Source organism: Amblyraja radiata, chromosome 31 (genome assembly GCF_010909765.2).
Source record: "Amblyraja radiata isolate CabotCenter1 chromosome 31, sAmbRad1.1.pri, whole genome shotgun sequence".
NCBI classification, from domain to species: Eukaryota; Metazoa; Chordata; class Chondrichthyes; order Rajiformes; family Rajidae; genus Amblyraja; species Amblyraja radiata.
The window spans coordinates 13,585,564-13,607,343 of NC_045986.1; positions in this window are offsets into that span (position 1 = coordinate 13,585,564).

A 21,780-nucleotide genomic window follows, 5' to 3' on the forward strand; every position below is an offset into this window, starting at 1 on the left:
TCCCAGCTAACCCCTCTTTCTTTCCACTGCACCCCCCCCTCCCCTCTCCTACCCCAGTGCGATCCCATTTCTCCCTTCATCTTCCACCCATACCAGTCACCCTGCCTCTCCTCCGTACTCATCTCCCATCTCCGAGTCCCCCATGTCCCATCAACCCCCCTCCCTTCCCCTCCCCCATGTCCTCTTCCACTCATATCCCTCCCTCTGGCTTTATTTTGCACTCCTCCTCTTAGATGCACTCCTCCAACTAAGGAGATGGTGGTTGACTTCAGGAGGGCGGGAAAACAACACCATACACCTCTGCACATCGATGGAGCTGATGTGGAAAGGGTCAGCAGCGTGAAGTTCCTAGGACTCCACCTGTCAGATGACCTGATGTCCACGACCAACACCACAGCACTGGTCAAGAGAGCCCAGCAGTGACTACACCCTCTCCGAAGACTACGGAAAGCAGGTCTCCCCACTACACATCTACGAACTTTTTATAGGGGGACAATCGAGAGCGCATTAACCAACGGCATCACTTCCTGGTTCGGGAGCTGCAAGGCGTACGAACGGCACCAACTTGACAGGATTGTGAAGACCGCCAGCAGGATTATTGGTGCTCCACTCCCTTTCTTGCTGGATATATACAGGAAGAGATGTATCAACAGAGCCATCTCCATCATCAAAGACCCCTACCACCCATCGCATCACATATTCTCCATCCTGCCATCTGGGAAGAGGTACAGGAGCATTAGCTGCAAAACCAGCAGGATGCTCCTCAGCTTCTTCCCGCAGGCTATAAGACTGATAAACGGACTTAGCCCCCTGCCAAAGTATCGCGCACCAACCATCAACCTGGACACACTGCAGCAGCTGTCGATCGGAACGCCTGTTGATGTTTAGTAGAGAGTAGAGTGTTTAATTTAATTTGTTCATGATATATGTTTTTTATTTCTAGTTATTTGTTGTTATTTGTACTGCACACTGAATGGACACTGGTTGAGCAACGTTTTTTTGTTTCCTCTGGGTATGTGAGTACTCAGGAAATGACAATAAAGATATACTGATACTGATACTGATACTCCTCTTACCTGACATCCTTTAGTCTCCTCTGCACCTCTAGCCTTAATAGAAACATATAAAATGGGTGCAGGAGTAGGCCATTCGGCCCTTTGGCCCATTCAATATGATCATGGCTAATCATCCAAAATCAGTACCCTGTTCCTGCATTTTCCCCATATCCCTTGATTCCATTTGCTCTAAGAGCTAAATCTAACACTCTCTTGAATGCATCCAGTGAATTGGCCTCCGCTGCCTTCTGTGGCAGAGAATTCCACAGATTCACAACTCTCTGGGTGAAAAGGTTTTTCCTCATCTCAGTCCTAAATGGCCTACCCCTTATTCGTACACTGTGACCCCTGGTTCTAGACACCAATAATCCACACATTTATCATACACCCCACCCCCTCACCTGTATCCACCTATCACTTGGTTACTCTAGCATTTTGTGTCTACCTTTGATGTAAACCGGCATCTGCAGTTCATGCCTACACATTCCTGTGACTTGCCAGGCTTTGTTCCGCTCCCTTTACTTCCGGTTTTGGACTGAGATACAGTTTGGAAACAGGCCCTTCGGTCCATCAAGTCCAGGCCAACCAGGGATCAGGCAGTAGACAGGACGATTTGGAGAACTTTTGTAAATTAGTCGTGGTCAAGATGTGGCAACACTTGTGTACTGCCGAGGTGAGGTCTGCTATTTGATTTTACCGGGTTGCACTATTTCACTGTACCCAGGTATAGGTGACAACAAAGCATCATTGACCCCTTACACCAGCACCATCTCACACAAGAGCGCCATTTTACAGTTCACAGAAGCCGATAGACCTACAAACCTGTACGTCTTTGGAGTGTGGGTGGAAACCGGAGCACCCGGGGGAAACCCACGAGGTCACAGGGAGAACGGTGGCGCAGTGGTAGAGTTGCTGCCTTACAGCAAATGCAGCGCCGGAGACCCGGGTTCAATCCCGACCACAGGTACTGTCTGTGTGGAGTTTGTACGTTCTTCCCGTGACCTGCGTGAGTTTCTACGAGATCTTCGGTTTCCTCCCACATTACAAAGACGTACAGGTTTGTAGGTTAATTGGCTTGGTAAATGTAAAAACTGCCCCTAGTGGGTGTAGGATAGTGTGAATGTGCGGGGATCGCTGGTCAGCGCGGACCCGGTGGGCCGAAAAGCCTGTTTCCGTGCTGTATCTCTAAACTAAGCTAAACTAAACTAAACGTGAAAGCTCCGCACAGGCAGCACCTGAGGTCAGGATCGAACCCGGGTCTCCACCACTGTGAGGCAGCAGCTCTACCCTGCACCACCGCACCGCCCAACTGTGTACATACAGTATTGATAAATGTAATGATAAGCATCACGACTTGCGCAAAACAACAACATTGTACAAAGATTATCGCCACATAGTGCACGAACAGAACAGCTGAATGAGGTAGAGTTGAGAGGAAGTGTATATGGCAGCATCTCTGGATGGTGGATGTGAAAGAGGAGGTTGTTTCAGAATGATAGCAGTGGGGACGAAGCTGTTCTTAATGCCCCTGTCCCACTTAGGAAACCTGAACGGAAACCTCTGGAGACTTTGCGCCCCACCCAAGGTTTCCGTGCGGTTCCCGGAGGTTGCAGGTGGTTGCCGGAGGTTGCAGGTAGTGGAAGCGGGTAGGGAGACTGACAAAAACCTCCGGGAACTGCACGGAAACCTTGGGTGGGGCACAAAGTCTCCAGAGGTTTCCATTCAGGTTTCCTAAGTGGGACAGGGGCATTACAGTATCCAACACACACTCGGGACAATTTACATTGATACCAAGTCAAACAGCCGACAAAGCTGCATGTCTTCAGAGTGCAGGAGGAAACCCGGGGAAAACCCGTGGGGAGAAGGTACAAACTTTGTGCAGACAGCACTCGTAGTCGGGATGGAACCCGGGTCTCTGGCACTGCAAGGCGCTGTAATGCCCCTGCCCCACTTAGGAAACCTGAACGGAAACCTCTGGAGACTTTGCGCCCCACCCAAGGTTTCCGTGCGGTTCCCGGAGGTTTTTGTCAGTCTCCCTACCTGCTTCCACTACCTGCAACCTCCGGCAACCACCTGCAACCTCCGGGAACCGCACGGAAACCTTGGGTGGGGCGCAAAGTCTCCAGAGGTTTCCGTTCAGGTTTCCTAAGTGGGACAGGGGCATAAGTCTGGACATCCAGGCATTCAAGCCCCTGCATCTGTCAGAAGGTAGAAGAAGATAAAAGAGAATGGCCAGGGTGGGAGACATCCTTGATGATGCTTCCAGCCTTCCTGATGCAACGTACCATGAAGATGGACTGCAGGGAAGGAAGTGACGAGCCTGCGATGGACCAGGCTGTGGTCACCACTCTCCGTAGGTTCAGGCGGTCAAGAGTGGAGCAGTTGCCATACCAGAGATCGACGCAAAATGCTGGAGTAACCCAGTCGGACAGGCAGCATCTCTGGAGAGAAGGAATGAGTGACGTTTCCGGTCGAGACCCTTCTTAAGACTTAGAATCCGGGGAGAGTGAGGCATAGAGATATGGAAGGGTAAGGTGTGAAAACGATAGATCAATGGGAACGAAGGTCAAGGAAAATGTAGAATGTATCATTGTTAGGTGAGGGGAAGGTGACAACGAGGCACACATTCAGTGAAATTTAATCAGGAGGACAGTGAAACTAGTCGGAGAACTAGGATGGGGTTGGGATGGAGAGAGAGGGAAAAGCAAGGGCTATTTGAAGTTAGAGAAGTCAATGTTCATACCGCTGGGGTGTAAGCTGCCCAGGCGAAATATGAGGTGCTGTTCCTCCAGTTTTCGCTAGGCCTCACTCTGGCACTCACTCTCCCCTGACTCTCAGTCTGAAGAAGGGTCTCCACCCGAAACGTCACCCTTTCCTTCTCTCCAGAGACGCTGCCTGTCCCGCTGAGTTACTCCAGCATTTTGTGTCTGTCTTCGGTGTAAACCGGCATCTGCAGTTCCTTCCTACACAATCGCAATACGAGGACGTATCTCAGTGTGGAAGGGTTTCGAGGTGAGTCTGTTTGAACTGTTGTGCAATAGCCCCCCGTACATTCCACAGATACCAAGGTTACCGTTTCAATATTAATTCCCAACTTTAATTAAAATCTCAAAGCAGAGGTCGGGGCAAGAAATTCACCAGGAGGACACGGCTGGGGATTTAGTACAATGTGGACCAGATCCGTGCAATTTGCTTATGGATGGTTTTACACGCTGGCCGTCTGATTTGTTATTTCTCATTAAAGTGGGAGTTATGAGTCCCCAGTCTCACGTGGAGGGTGAATGAAGGATCCTGTGGTAAACACTGTCAGAAAGAGCAAATTAACATTCCCACCGGCGACATGTTTAACACTCTGGTGAGGAGAGAGGCCATCGCCTTCCTCAATGAAAAGGGAGAGCGAGGGGCGGTGAACTGTGGAGTTTATTAACTAGGTGGAGACGCAGGACCAGCAGGATGCTGCAACACTCAGGAGTGAGGACAGCCAGCAGGGCAGATAAAATGCCCAGCGCTCTGGGCAATGACTTCTTGGCCTGCTGTGCGTCCAATCAACGTTGGACAAGCAAGGAGTCGAGAGGGCGGCCTGTCAGATGGCTTAATCTTCAGCTGCTGGGGGCAAAGACGGCATCTCCCCCCCCCTCGTCTCCCTCCGTGGAATGAGGGAGGGCTTTTATCCTCACTTTCCTCTGATCTTGTTAACCCCTCGGCTTCCAAGATGCAATGGAGTTCAACTCCTCACACATACCCCTCACTAGCAAACCTTGCGACCGAGGCATATTGTGCTCGTGTCCTACGCCAGTTCAATTGGGGGCAGCGGGGTGGTGGAGTCGCTGACTCACAGCGCCAGAGACCCCGGTTCGATCCTGACCTCGGGCGCTGTCTGTGTGGAGTTTGTACGTTTTCCCCGGGTGCTCCAGTTTCCTCCCACATTCCAAAGACGTCCAGGTTTGGAGGTTAATCGACTTCAGTATTGTAAGTTGTCCCTATTGTGTAGGGCACCGCTAGTGTGCGGGGATCGCTGGTCGGCACGGACTCGGTGGGCCGAAGGGCCTGCTTTCGTGCTGTATCTCTAAACTAAACTAAACTAAAATCCTAAAATCCACCTATTCTCCTCATGATGTTATACACCTCTATACTATCACTCCTCATCCTCCAAGGCCCCAAGGAATAAAGCCCTATGAATGGCGGTGCAGGCTCGAAGGGCCGAATGGCCTACTCCTGCACCTATTTTCTATGTTTTCTATGTTTCAGGCCCTCTGGTTTTAGACTTTAGACATTAAAGATACTCTCTAAAGTATTTCTAGGACAAGATCAATTATTTATTGATTCCCCTACTCTGGGTAAAAGACTTCAGGGTGCATTTACTCCATCTATTCCAGACTCGAGTATTGTATAACGAGAAAGAATTAAACCAACAACCACACAGTAAAGTATCTACAAGGGAAGAGCAATCGTAGAATGAGAGAAACACCGATTCGATTTGGTTGGTGGGGGTTGGGAAGTGGAGGAAATGTGAGACTTTAACTAGGGTCTGAAATTGAAATTGAAATGGGGCAATTTCCAAGGATGGAGTTCAAGTCAATTTGAATTTATTGTCACGGGTGCACAAGTACAGGTGCAATGAAAACCTTGTTTGCAGCAGTATCGCAGACACATAGACAATACATTGAAACACTTGTTATACCTAAAGTGGACAGAGATTGCACCTACATTCTGCAATTCAGCAAAAAGCAAAAGACTACAAAAAACAAGATATTGGAGCAAAAATACCCGATTAGAAAACTGATGCAAGAGGGGATCGCAGAGTCCCATTGTGAGGAAACCGGACTGCCCGGGGAAAAGCCATGCGATCACAGGGAGAATGTGCAAACTCCGTGCAGACAGCACCCGTGGTCAGGATTGAACTTGGATCTCTGGTGCTGTCAGGCAGCAACTCGACCATGCTGCATAGATGCACACAGCCTTTTACACAAAGTAGGGGAATCGAGAACCAGAGGACATAGTTTTAAGGTGAGAGGGGAAAGATTGAATTGGAACCTGAAGGACACCTTTTTCACAGAGAGTGGTGGTTTATATGGAGCGAGCTGCCAGAGGAATTAGATGAGGCAGGTACAAAAATAATATTTAAAAGGCAATCAGACAGGTATATGGAGAGGGATATTGGTCAAACAGAGGCAGGTGGGACTAGTAAATGGGGCATCTTTTCCCCATCACCTGAAATCTTGAGTCTGAAGAAGGACCCCGACCAAAAAGGTCTCCCTTCCATGTTCTCCAGAGATGCTGCCTGACCCGCTGAGTTACTCCAGCACTTTGCGTCTTTTTATAACCCAGCATCTGCATTCCCTTGTAGACAAGAGTCCCTAGCAGTGTCTCGACCTGAAACGTCACCTATCCATGTTCTCCAGGGATGCTGCCTGACCCACAGAGTTACTCCAGCACTGTTTTGTCTTTTATTTGCAGATCCTTGTGTCTACTTTAAATCGATGCCTACTCTTTGACATTTCCACCCAGGGAAATAAATGGTTGTGACTGTCTACCTTCTCTGTGCCTCTCATAATTTAATATACTTCCATCAGGTCTCCCCTCAACTTCCGATTTACAACCTCTCCTTAGTAGTCTGAGGATGGGTCTCAACCCGAAACGTCCAGGTTGAGACCCATCTCCAGAGATGCTGTCTGACCTGCTGTGTTACTCCAGCTTCTTGTGTCCATTTTCGGTTTAAACCAGCATCTGCAGTTCCTTCCTGCACCTCTCTTCCAAGCTTGCTCACTTGCCATGAAGGGGTTAACACGTGTTGGCAGTCACTTTGCAATTCCATGGCTACAGGCTGCAAAAGAAGGTAGCAAATCAGGGAAAATTGATGCTGAGGATTTTTATGGTGAACGAACTATAGGACCTCATCAAATTAATAGCGTTTCACTGTTCTCCAGGGTCAACCCGTGGGTTCCACATACGGTTCCCATTATAGTGAGCTGCTGTTTGCACAGTTTCAAGTGTATTGTGCTGTCTCTCAGGAGGCATTTCAATAAGAAAGAGAGTGTGAGAGAGAGAGAGAGAGAGAGGGAGAGAGGGAGGGAGAGAGAGAGATAGAGAGAGTGAGAGACAGAGAGAGACTGAAAGAGACTGAGAGAGACTGAGAGACTGAGAGAGACTGAGAGAGACTGGGAGACAGAGAGAGATAGAGAGAGACAGAGAGAGATAGAGAGAGACAGAGAGAGACTGAGAGAGACTGAGAGAGACTGGGAGAGACTTAGAGAGACTGGGAGACAGAGAGAGACAGAGAGAGACTGAGAGAGACTGAGAGAGACTGGGAGAGACTGGGAGAGACTGGGAGAGACTGGGAGAGACTGGGAGAGACTGGGAGAGACTGGGAGAGACTGGGAGAGACTGGGAGAGACTGGGAGAGACTGGGAGAGACTGGGAGAGACTGGGAGAGACTTAGAGAGACTGGGAGACAGAGAGAGACCGAGAGAGACCGAGAGAGACCGAGAGAGACCGAGAGAGACCGAGAGAGACTGAGAGAGACCGAGAGAGACCGAGAGAGACCGAGAGAGACTGGGAGAGACTGGGAGACAGAGAGAGACAGAGAGAGACAGAGAGAGACTGAGAGAGACTGAGAGAGACTGAGAGAGACTGAGAGAGACTGAGAGAGACCGAGAGAGACCGAGAGAGACCGAGAGAGACCGAGAGAGACCGAGAGAGACTGAGAGAGACTGAGAGAGACTGAGAGAGACTGAGAGAGACCGAGAGAGACCGAGAGAGACTGAGAGAGACTGAGAGAGACAGAGAGAGACTGAGAGAGACTGAGAGAGACTGAGAGAGACTGAGAGAGACTGAGAGAGACTGAGAGAGACTGAGAGAGACTGAGAGAGAGAGAAGTGAAACGAATGGTTGCTGTGTTTATCATCATGAAAGGAGCCTGGAATATGGACCAGGTCACACTGGAAGTTAACACCAACTTCTGCCAATGATATAAATAATGCTCAGAGCAAAGTGTCACCTGCTGTGTCCCAGCTATTTTGCTGATGTGGAATATACGTCAGGACACAAAGATCCATTTGCTGGATCACGGATTCATAACGCCTCATATTCCACTTGGGCAGCTTACAGCCCACCAGCAGGAACGTTGAAGATAGACACAAACTGTTGCAGTAAATCAGCAGATTAAGGCAGCATCTCTGGAGGAAAGGAAAAGATGGCGTTTTGGGTCGAGACCCATCTTCGGTGTAAGCCAGCATCTGCAGTTCCTTCCTACGCAGCATGATCATTGAATTCACTCATTTCAAGATATTCCGCACCCCCCCCCTCTTTCTCCTGATCTTCCACACCATTTCTCCCCCCATCGCCCCAGTCACCACCCACCTCTAGTTTATTTCCCCTCCCTCTTTCCTCTATTTTCAGTCTGAAAAAGGGCTCCCATCCGAAACGTCATCTATTCTTTTTCTCCAGAGATGCTGCCTGACCCACTGAGTTACTCCAGCATTTTGTGTCTAACCCCAGTCAGCCGGCTCTTTCTATCCCCCTCTGTCCCTTTCCATCCGTGTCCCTCCCCCCAGCGTTACATTTTTGATTCCTCTTATCCCCTGATCTGACCACCCCTTTGTCTCATTTTCACTAGCTCCACCCATCACTAGCTCCACCCATCTGCCTATCCAAATCCCACTCACCTCTGTCCACCTATCACTCGCCAGGCGTAGACTCCATTCAAGGACCCAAGCAGTCGTTCCAGGTGCGACAAAGGTTCACCTGTATCTCCTCCAACCTCATCTACTGCATCCGCTGCTCTAGATGTCAGCTGATTTACATCGGGGAGACTAAGCGGAGGTTGGGCGATCGTTTCGCCGAACACCTCCGCTCAGTCCGCAATAACCAACCTGACCTCCCGGTGGCTCAGCACTTCAACTCCCCCTCCCATTCCCAATCCGACCTCTCTGTCCTGGGTCTCCTCCATTGCCAGAGTGAGCAACAGCGGAAATTGGAGGAACAGCACCTCATATTCCGCCTGGGGACCTTGCGTCCGGATGGCATTAACATTGAATTCTCCCAATTTTGCTAGCCCTTGCTGTCTCCTCCCCTTCCTTAACCCTCTAGCTGTCTCCTCCCACCCTCCCATCCGCCCGCCCTCGGGCTCCTCCTCCTCCCCTTTTTCCTTCCTTCTCCCCCCCCCCCCCCATCAGTCTGAAGAAGGGTTTCGGCCCGAAACGTCGCCTATTTCCTTCGCTCCATAGATGCTGCTGCACCCGCTGAGTTTCTCCAGCAATTTTGTGTACCTTCGATATTCCAGCATCTGCAATTCCTTCTTGAACACTTTGTTCCTCCCCCCTCTATTTTCCAGCTTTCCCCTCCCTACTCACACCTGTCTGAAGAAGGGCTGCACCAAAAGCTGGAGTAACTCAGCGGCTCAGGCAGCATCTCTGGAGAAAAGGAATAGGTGACGTTTAGGGTCGAGAACTTTCTTCAGAAGGGTTTATATGGGACACATTGTGGCAATGTCACCCCTCGTCCCTGCACAGGAGATCTGTAAAAATGAGTTTAAATTGGAGTTTACATCTTAATCTCGAAGAAGCATAAACTCAAGCTAAGGATTTAAACCATGCACCTTTAGATTTAGTTTTAGAGATATATTTCCCACCCAGGGGAGATATAGATCACAACAAGAACTCATAGAGTCATAGGCAGGGAAATTGGCCCTTCAGCGTAACTTAGTCTGCATGGATGACCTGCCCCATCTAAGCTAGTCATGTTCGCCCACCTTTGGCGCATACCCCACTAAAACCTTCCTATCCATGTACCTGTCCAAATGTTTTTTAAATGTTATCACACCTGCGCTAACTACTTCCATACACCTGTCATCCTCTGTGTGAAAAGCATGCCTCATAGGTTCCTATTAAATCTTTCCCCTCTCACCTTAAATCTATGCCCTTTGCTTCCGTGGAATTCTCTGCCTCAGAGGGCGGTGGAGGCCGGTTCTCTGGATGCTTTCAAGAGAGAGCTAGATAGGGCTCTGAAAAATAGCGGAGTCAGGGGATACGGGGTGAAGGCAGGAACGGGGTACTGATTGGGGATGATCAGCCATGATCACATTGGCACAAATGGCCTACTCCTGCACCTATTGTCTAATGTCTATTCACTCCCCAAACCCTGTGAAAAAGCATTCACAGTATCTATCCGGCCCCTGCTTTTACACACCTCGACAACATCACCCGTCAGCCTACTCCCACGCTATGGAATAAAGTCCTAGCCGGCAGCACAGTGGCGCACCTGTAGTTACTGCTGCCTCACAGCGCCAGAGACCCAGGTTTGATCCTAACCTCGGTGCTGTCTATGTACAGTTTGTACCTTCTCCCTGTGTCGGGTACTTTTCGGCGCTGCCGTTCGGCGCCACTGTTTCGGCGCCTCCGTTTATAATATCTGTACTCATCAGAACCCTAACCCTAACCCTAACCCTAACCCTAACCCTAACCCTAACCCTAACCCTAACCCTAACCCTAACCCTAACCCTCACAACCTAACCCTAACCCTAACCCTAACCCTAACCCTAACCCTAACCCTAACCCTAACCCATACCCTAACCCTAACCCTAACCCTAACCCTAACCCTAACCCTAACCCTAACCCTAACCCTAACCCTAACCCTCACAACCTAACCCTAACCCATACCCTAACCCATACCCTAACACCCCGAAACGGAGGCGCCGAATGGTACCATTCCGCTCCCTGTGACTGTGTGGGTTTTCTCCGGGCGCTCCGGTTTCCTCCCCAATCCCAAAGACGTGCGGATGTGTCCGCTATTTGGCTTCTGCAACTAGTCCCTAGTGTGTAGGATAGAAATAGTGCATGGGTGATCGCTGGTATGCACTTGGTGGGCCAAAGGGCTTGTATCTCTAAACTAAACTAAACTAAACTAAACTAAACTAAACTAAACTAAACTAAACTAAACTAAACTAAACTAAACTAAACTAAACTAAAATAAACTAAACTAAACTAAACTAAACTAAAGATAGACAAAAGTGCTGGAGAAACTCAGCGGGTGAAGCAGCATATATGAAGCGAAGGAAATAGGCAACGAAATAGGCCACAGCTCTGACTCAGCTGCTACAGGGCCCGTCCTAGTACCAGCCAAAGCTCACACGCGGACTGTGTAAAGGTGTGGTAACAGGATGAAATCCTTTAAACGCTGCAACCCAGTGATGTCAAAATGACCTTCAACACAATGACAGGTGTGTCATCAGACACCGAGCTACTCATCTGGGGAGATAGAACCCCCTGGTCGAGGGGGTCGAAAAAACAAGGGCGAGACATCAGAGTCGTAGAGTCAAGCAGCACAGGAACAGGCCCTTCGGCCCAACTTTCCCATGCCAACCAAGATGCCCCATCTACACTATACCCATTTGCCCAGGTTTGGCCCATATCCCTCTAAACTGTTCCTATCCATGTACCTGTGCAAATGTCTCTGTTAAGTGATTAGAGTTTTCAAGAGAGAGTTAGAGATCTTAGGGCTAAAGGAATCAAGGGATATGGGGGAAACTTTGTGTCTATCTTTGGTTTAAACCAGCATCTGCAGTTCCTTCCTATACATAATTTAGTTTAGTTTAGTTTAGTTTCGAGATACAGTTTGGTTTAGAGATACAGCACGGAAATAGGCCCTTCGGCCCACCAAGTCTGTGACGGCCAGCGATCCCCATTACACACTATACACCAGGGATAATTTACAATTTTTACCGAAACCAATTGACCTACAAACCTGTACGTGTTTGAGGGGGGATCTTATAGAAATGAGGGGGGATCTTATAGAAACTTACAAAATTCTTAAGGGGTTGGACAGGCTAGATGCAGGAAGATTATTCCCGATGTTGGGGAAGTCCAGAACAAGGGGTCACAGTTTAAGGATAAGGGGGAAATCTTTTAGGACCGAGATGAGAAAAACATTTTTCACACAGAGAGTGGTGAATCTGTGGAATTCACTGCCACAGAAGGTAGTTGAGGCCAGTTCATTGGCTATATTTAAGAGGGAGTTAGATGTGGCCCTTGTGGCTAAAGGGATCAGGGGGTATGGAGAGAAGGCAGGTACAGGATACTGAGTTGGATGATCAGCCATGATCATATTGAATGGCGGTGCAGGCTCGAAGGGCCGAATGGCCTACTCCTGCACCTATTTTCTATGTTTCTATGTTTCTATGTCTTTGGAGGGTGGGAGGAAACTGGAGAAATGCTCACATGGAGAACGTACAAACTCTGTACAGACAGCATCCACAATCGGGATCAAACCCGGGTCTCTGGCGCTGCCAGGCAGCAACTTTACCACTGCGCCACCGGGCTGCCCCTCTTTAATTGTAAAGTATCAGTGAAAGGGATCAGCGCCAGGGAAGTTAATCTACCGGGGGAATAAAATGCAGTCACCTCCAACCAGTACCGTGTGTGAACCGCCTTGATCCGTAGCCTGTAACGTCACACCCACTGAGCTGGTCACTCACATCAACCCCAGGATAATTAAGTCCAGATCTGGTCTACAGGTGCAGGATTTAACATGGGGTGGAGAGGAGGGAGGGAGCAGGAGGAGAGAGAGCCAAGAATGAAACCAGCGCATACGCCCTGTCTGAAGCAAGAGGAAGCGGCGAGCTGGGAGATTAGTCCCAGGCAGCGATCCTGGTTTAAAGCTGTGAGGGAAATGCTAGCCCTGGGATAATTTAACGTTCAAACTTGGCAACTTTGCAGCACAGCGTACAACACAACGTGCTGGAGTAACTCAGCGACTCAGGCGAGAACTCTTGTGGATCATAATAACCATAACCATAACCATACATTATTAGCCAAGTATATTTTGCAACATACGAGGATAGACTGAACCCATGTGTCTGAAGAAGGGTCTCGACCCCGGATCGTCACCCATTCCTTCTCTCCAGAGATGCCGCCTGTCCCCAGTACTGAGTTACTACAGCATTTTGTCCCTATTTTCGGTTTAAACCAGCATCTGCAGTTCCTTCCTACCCAAGAACTCTAGAGGATGTGGATAGGCGGCGATTCGGCTCAGGACCTTTCCTCAGCACAGGAATTGAGCGGAAAAAGGCATGACACAAAATGCTGGAGTAACTCAGCAGGTCAGGCAGCATCTCTGGAGAAAAGGAATAGGTGATGTTTCGGGTCGAGGCCCTTCTTCTGACTGAGAGTCAGGGGGAGAGGGAAACTGGAGGTATGAAAAGTTTCAGGACAAACAGCCAGCACCGATGACTCAAGAAAGTTGGAGCCCACAATGGTCCAGTGTTGGCTCCGGAAGAGGCAGGAGCTGCAGCATCTCGAGCCTTGCACTTGATTGATCACAGCCGATCTAATTTTGGTCCCAGTCCCACTTTTCCACCCTTGTTAAGGCACAGACACATGAAACCGCAGATGCTGGAATCTTGAGCAAAAATCAAAGTGTTGGAGGAACTCAGTGGGTCAGGCAGCATCTGTGGAGGGAATAGAAAGGGGATGTTTCTGTCTGAAGAAGGATCCCAACCCAAAATGTCATCTGTCCATTGCCTCCACAGATGCTGCCTGACCCGCTGAGTTCCTCCAGCACTTTATTTTTTGCCTGGCTAAGTCAGAGATGAGGACATATTTTTATTGACTGAATTGATTGAAAGATACAGCATGGAAACAGGCCCTTCAGCCCATCAAGGTCATATTGACCAGATTTGGTCCATTTCCCCCTAAGACTTTCCTATCCATGTATCTATCCAAATGTCTTTGAAATGCTGTTATAGTACCTGCCTCCTCTACCTCCTCTGGCAGCTCGTTCCATACACTCACCACCCTTTGAGTGAAAAAGATGCCCCTGGTCCGTATTAAATCTTTCCCCCCTCACCTTAAACCAATGTCCTCTTGATTTTGAATGGTGACCTTCTGAAATCTTTTTTGAAATTACTCTTTGAAATTACAAATAAATTCTTTTAAAATTACATTGTTTTAAAAGGCACAAAGTGCTGGAGTAACTCAGCGGGTTACTCAGCATCTCTGGAGACCGTGTAGGAAGGAACTGCAGATGCTGGTTTAAACCGAGGATAGACACAAAATGCTGGAGTAACTCAGTGGGACAGGCAGCATCTCTGGATAGAAGGAATGGGTGACGTTTCGGGTTGAGACCCTTCGTCCGATGAAGTCGGGTCTCGACCCGAAACGTCACCCAATCCTTCTATCCAGCGATGCTGCCTATCCAGCTGAGTTACTCCAGCATTTTGTGTCCATCTCTGGAGAACATGGATAGGCGATGCTTCCCAACCCGAAACATCACCTGTCCATGTTCTCCTGAGATGCTGCCTGACCCACTGAGTTACTCCAGTACTTTGTGGCATGTTTTTATAAACATCTGGAGTTCCTTGTTTCTTCTTTATTTCAAAATGTATTTCATTAGCAGAGTTTGCAACTGGTTTACTGATATATCCTGGGCAGTAATCGCCCTCTAATGGATTGATCAAGAACTGCAATTACTTGGTCTGACAGATATCAGTTACAGAGAGTCAAAGGGATGTACGCCATCTCTGGAGAAAAGGAATAGGTGACGTTTCGGGTTGAAACCCTTCTTCTGACCAAAGAAGACCTCTTCTTCTGAAGGAGGGTCTGGACCCGAAAAGTCACCTATTCCTTTTCTTCAGAGATGCTGCCGGACCCATTGAGTTACTCCAGCTCTTCGTGTCTATCTTCAGTTTAACCCAGCATCTGCAGTTCCTTCCTCCAGAAAGAGTTCTACAGCGTGGAAACAGGCCCTTCAGCCCAACACGTTGATGCTGACCAAGTGACGTGAATACCCTCAAATGAATATAGCCATTTGTGGTGCAGAGAAGGAGTCTTAGTTTAGTTTAGTTTAGTTTAGAGATACAGCGTGGAAACAGGCCCTTCAGGCCACCAAGCCCACGCCGACCATTGATCACCCGTACACTTGTTCTATATAATTCCAGTTTCACACCCTACCCACCAGGGCTTTATAAAACCCAATTAACCTACAAACCCGCACGTCTTTGGAACGTGGGAGGATATCCATACGGTCACAGGGAGAACGTGCAAACTCTGAACAGACAGCACCAGTAGTCAGGATCGATCACAGGATCGATCACAGGTCTCTGTGATTGTTCCTGACTACAGGGCATTCACGTCACTTGGTCAGCATTGACGTGTTGGGCCGAAGGGCCTGTTTCCACGCTGTATTACTCTTTCGGGACGAATAAGCGAGAAGGAAGAAAGTCGCATCTCCGTCGGGGTAGATGCCTGAAAACGGCCCCCCCCTATTCCCCCCCCCCCTCCCCCTATTCCCCCCTCCCCATTTTCCCCCCCCCCCCATCCACACAAGACATACAGCGAAACACTAAAACATACTTTTGGACATACTAAAAGAAACATAAAAAGTCGAACCCACTGCAGGCGAGGCAGCCGACTCACGGCACCACCCTTGTACTACCCTTGGAGCAATTGTGTGAAGAGGGGCCCCACACCAAAATGTCACCTATCCATGTTCTCCAGAGTAGCTGCCTGACCCATTGAGTTACTCCAGCACTGTGTCTATCTGTAGTTTCTTGTTTGTACTGAACACTACGGGCTAAGTCTATGTGTTTAGTTTTGTTTTTTGTTTAATTTGGAGATAGCACGCGGAAACAGGCCCTTCGGCCCATCAAGTCCACGCCGACCAGTGATCCCCACACACTAGTACCATCCTGCACACACTAGGGTCAATTTTACATTTATATCAAGCCACTTAACCTACAAACCTGTATGACTAGTATGCCAACTGGGTCAGCATGACAAGCTGGGCTGAAAGGTCTATATCTGTGCAATATAGCTATATAGCATAGCTAAGGTGGATGGTCCTTGTGAATGCTTGGCTCAGGGAGTTGTGATTCCTCTCCTGTCTGAATGACCAGAGTCGGGGACACGTTGAAGCTTTTTCCCACATTTGATTGTCCGCTCGTGATATACAACACTCATGTGGGAATAAGAGCCGCTCAAACCAGGCATCTTGCAACCTTACAACTACCTCCATGCGTCCGTCCGTCTACAACCTTGTAAAGTCTTCAGATCATTTACAACCTTAAAGATAACTGTGTAAATAAAGTTGCCCTTCGGATATTAAATTACACACGGGGAGGGGGCTCAGTTTTCAACAAACTCCAGGAGGTAGGGGTGAGATACTGATCGAACATCCATGGACACTCGTGTAGGAAACAACTGCAGATGCTGCTTTAAACCGAAGATAGACACAAAATGCTGGAGTAAATCAGCGGGACAGTCAGCATCTCTGGGGAAAAGGAATGGGTGACCTTTCGGGTCGAGACCCTTCTACACTTCGACCCATTCCTTCTCTCCAGAGATGCTGCCTGAGTTACTCCAGCACTTTGTGTCCATCCATGGAGACTTGGTGGAGTATTGTTGTGTCACACTGCCCTCTGGTGGCGGTAAGAAAAAACGAGTCCCCAGGGGTTCCTCAGAACCAAAGACTCTAGTATAACCATATAACCATATAACAATTACAGCACGGAAACAGGCCATCTCGACCCTTCTAGTCCGTGCCGAACGCGTATTCTCCCCTAGTCCCATATACCTGAGCTCAGACCATAACCCTCCATTCCTTTCCCGTCTATATAACTATCCAATTTATTTTTAAATGATAAAAACGAACCTGCCTCCACCACCTTCACTGGAAGCTCATTCCACACAGCCACCACTCTCTGAGTAAAGAAGTTCCCCCTCATGTTACCCCTAAACTTCTGTCCCTTAATTCTCAAGTCATGTCCCCTTGTTTGAATCTTCCCTACTCTCAGTGGGAAAAGCTTATCCACGTCAACTCTGTCTATCCCTCTCATCATTTTAATTGTCTTTGCTGAGAACAAAAAAGTGACACAAAGTTCAGGAGTAACTCAGTGGGTCAGGCAGCATCTCTGGAAAACATGGATAGGCAATGTATTGAGTCAGGACCCTTGGCTAACTCAGCGTAAGCCAACTCTGTTACTGAGGGCACAAGGACGACCCACTGGTGAAACGCTGCATCCGTGGAGGGTAATGGACAGATGACATTTCAGCTTGACGCCCTTTCTCTGGACAGTCATGAAGGAGGATCCTGACCTGAAGCATCGACTGTCCATTTCCTCCCCAAATGACCCACCGAGTTCCTCCAGCATTTTACAGTTTGGTCCAGATTCCAGCACCTGCAGTCACTTGTGCCTTGGGTCATTCGGAGATAGGACATGTGTCTCCAGTATTTTGAATGAATGAACAAATGAATGAATGAATAAGTTTATGAACAAGTTTATTGACAAAGTATTCACATACAAGGAATTTGCCTTGGTGCTCCGCCCCGCAAGTGACAACATGACATACAGTGACAGTTAGGAATGACACATAAAACATTAATAATAAAGCATTATTAATTAAACATGTAAATTAAACAAAATACCAGAGCAAAAGGAGGCTACAAAATGTTGGTTATTGAATAGAGCTACTACTCGTGGAAAAAAAGCTGTATTTATGTCTGGCGGTGGCAGCTTTGATAGTCCGGAGTCGCCTTCTAGAGGGAAGTGATTCAAAGAGTTTGTGGTCAGGGTGAGAGGGGTCAGAGATGATCTTATCTGCTCGCTTCCTGGTCCTTGTACTCGACCCGCTGAGTTCCTCCAGCAGTTTGCGTTTTGCTCCCGATTCCAGATCCTGCAGTCGCCTATGTCTGCTGCCTTGATTCATCAGATAGACACAAATTGCTGGAGTAACTCCTCAGGCAGCATCTCTGGATAGTAACAACGGGTGATGTTTCGGGTTGAAAACCTTCTTCAGACTTAATCAGTTGCTCGTTATGCCGTGTGCAAACAACAATGGGAAAACGTTACAAATGACTTAGAAACTAACATCACTGCTGAGGGACATGCAATAGAGAACTTTGCAAAGTGCCATGCAAAAGCAAGTTGTTTAAGAAGGAACTGCAGATGCTGGAAAAATCGAAGGTTGAAAAAAATGCTGGGGAAACTTTTGCGGGTGAGGCAGCATCTATGGAACGAAGGAATAGGTGACGTTTCGGGTCGAGTGTCTCGACCCGAAACGTCGCCTTTTCCTTCGCTCCATAGAAGCTGCCTCACATGCAAAAGCAGGTTAATCATTTTTCTCAATGATTCAATGATTCAACGATACGTTATTGTCACATGTACCTAGGTGGAGTGAAATGGTTTGTTTTGCATACACGCCGGTAAAATCATACAGTGGACCTCACCGAGGCAGGTCACAAGAGTCGCCATGTTTCTGGCGCTGCCAAAGTTACAAAATGTTCATTGACCAGTTTTATCTTCTGCCCACAGTTGCCTCCAGAGATGCTGCCCAGCACGCCGAGTTGCTCCAGCACTTTGTGTCTATCTTTGGTATAAGCCAGCATCTGCAGTTCTTTGTTTCAATCTCCAATCCATTCAACCGCTGAGATCACTGTGGGGAAAAAGTAAAAGTTTCTGCCTCTGGTTCCCATTATAAACGTGGCAGTGAATGAAGTTTCCGCAGCTCACGATCCACGAGGTGTTTGGGGTCTTTCCATCGAAAACCGCCCGGACGTAAAGTCTCAAGCCATCAATCTTGCGGGCGCATCAAAGGCCCTCTCTCCTGTTCAGAAGCCACTTGTCAGATTCATTGTTCCTGCGGAAAACAAAGGCAAAACGTTGGAGAAGCAATTAAATCCTCCACAAGGCCACGTTGAAACCAGACGGTCCTTGGTAAATTGGGAACGATTAACATCTGTCAGCCTGGAAAGTTTAGGGCAAAAGTGAGGAGAAAAAGGCCCATCGTTCTACGGTGGATTTTTCATCCACGTAGACCTCCAGCTAATCCAGAGATATTCCAGCCTAGTGAACGACCAACCCCCGCGTTTAACTGCTGGAGACGATACGAATGGAGGCAACATCGTGGTCGTAGTAGTAAAGACGAGGGAGTGGGGGCCTGGAAAACGATTGAAGAGACAAAAGGCGTGTGAGGTGTCTTGGATAGAATGGTCTGAAGAAGGGTCTCGACCCGAAACGTCACCCATTCCTTCTCTCCAGAGATGCTGCCTGTCCCGCTGAGTTACTAATTTTGTGTTTATCTATAGTGTCTTGGACATAGGTTGGGATTTTGTGTAAGCATAGTTTCGCATAATTATCCAAATAAATTAGATAAAACTATACATAAATGCAATCATGTCAAACTCAATAAATAGAGCAAAGAGCAAGATAAAGAGGGCAGGATATAGTTCTCAGCATTGTAGTGCATCATTTCCATTGACAGGGTACAATGCCCACAATGGGGTCGAGGTAAATCGGACAGTACCCTAGCTTATGGAAGGACCATGTTGCCTGATAACAGAGGGGAAGTAACCGTACCCGAGCCTTGTTTGTGGTGCGTGTTTTCAAGCTTCCGCACCTCCTGTCGGAAAGGAGCAGGGAGAAGGGAGAAGGAAGAATGACTGGGGTGGGACAAGTCTTTGATTACAAAAAAAAAAGACAAAGTGCTGGAGTAACTCAACGGGTCTGGCAGCATCCCTGGAGAACATGGATTGGTGACGTTCTGGGTCGGCTCCCTTCTTCAGACTTGCAGCCTGACGTAGGGTCCCGACCTGAAACATAACTGATTCATGTTTGCCAGGGAAGCTGCCTGACCCGTTGAGTTATTCCAGCATTTTGTGTCCATTTTTTTCCACAGACCAGCATCTGTGGTTCCTTGTTTCTAAGTCTTTGATTATGTTGGCTGCTTTCCCGAGGCAGCCTGAACGGTAGAAAGAGCCAATGGTAGGAATTCTGGACTGCGTGATGGTGGGCTACATCCATAGCTCTCTGAAATTTCTTGTGGTCTTGGGCAGAGCTGTTCCAAACCCAAGCTGTGACGCAACCCAAGAGATCCCTTTGATGGTGGGGAGGTCAGTAACTTGTTTTGGAACGTGGCTACTATGATTACAACCATACATAGTAAAAGATTGGAAGTGGATATAGCGGATTCTCTTCTAAGACAGCACACAATGAGTTTTAAATAGCGAAAGGCTTGTCTAGAGTGGCCGCGGAGAGGATGTTTCCACCAGTAGGAGAGTCTAGGATCAGAGGCCATAAATTCAGCATAAAAGGACGCACCTTATTAAAGGCCTGTCCCACTTACGTGACTTTTCAGCAAACTGTCTGCGACCTTCAAGCTTGGGGGCACTCGCCTGAAAAACTGCGAGCTGGATCGACCGTCAGCGATGTGCCTTTAAGAGCAGGGGAGACAGACCGAGGCAAATCTACGTTTTTGCACGTGGCACAAGCCAGCCCAGCCAGCGTTGTCCTGCATGTGGCCTGGTTTCATCAGACACAGGAGTGGGGCAAGTGTCACCGTACCGATGAACAGGCAACGCGGGGAGACAGGTGTGAGGGAATGCCTTTGTGTGGGAAAACGAGAAACAGAGTGGAACCTTGTCCATGAGACGCCTAAACAAGGCTGTCTCACCTCCCGATGGCACTGGATCCGGGGCCTTCAGCTGTCTCCCAGATTAGTTCAATCTCCTGCTGTTTTGCCAACAAACAGCAGAAAACTGCCCCGCTCAGGATGATGATGGTGCGGGACGTTGAGAGGAATGATCTCATGCTAAAGGTCCAAAGGTCCCACTTGGGGTGGGATGGAGTTTGCAGATGGGCGAGGGAGGGCAGAGCAACAGACAGTGATCGATGGTCAGTGTGGACTCGGATGGCCATGGGTTTACCAGTGTTGAGTCCCTGACTGTGGGATCATTCAGCAGGGAGGGCAATGTGTGTGGTGGGAGAGATGAAACTAATGCTTACCAGTATTAGATCCGTCCCCTAATCTGTAATATTTCCTATATTAATAATTGCTGTCTCGTGATATATTTGTGTCCCACTATAAAGTCCCCATCAATGACGGAGCATTGGCCTATAGTGTCCCCATCCACATCCACTCACACTCACACTCACATGCACACACACACACACACACACGCACACACACACACACACACGCACACACGCGCACACACACACACACACACACACACACACACACACACACACACACACACACACACACACACACACACCACACACTCACAATCACATGCACACTCACACTCACACACATGCAAACGCGCACACACACACGCGCACACATGCACACACACTCTGACACACACACACACACACACACACACACACACATGCACACACACTCTGACACACACACACACACGCACACACACACACACACATGCACACACACTCTGACACACACACACACACACACACACACACACACACACACACACACACAATCACATGCACACTCACACTCACACACATGCACACGCGCACACACATACACACACACTCACACACACATGCACACACACACTCACATGCACACGCACATACATTCACACGCACACACACTCACATGCACACGCACACACACATGCACACACACTCACAGTCACACACACACATACACACACACACACATGCACACATACAGACACACATGCACAAACATGCACGCATACACACACACATGCACACACATGCACACGCGCACACACACACACACACACACACACACACACACACACACACACACACACACACCACACACTCACAATCACATGCACACTCACACTCACACACATGCAAACGCGCACACACACACGCGCACACATGCACACACACTCTGACACACACACACACACACACACACACACACACACGCACACACACTCTGACACACAC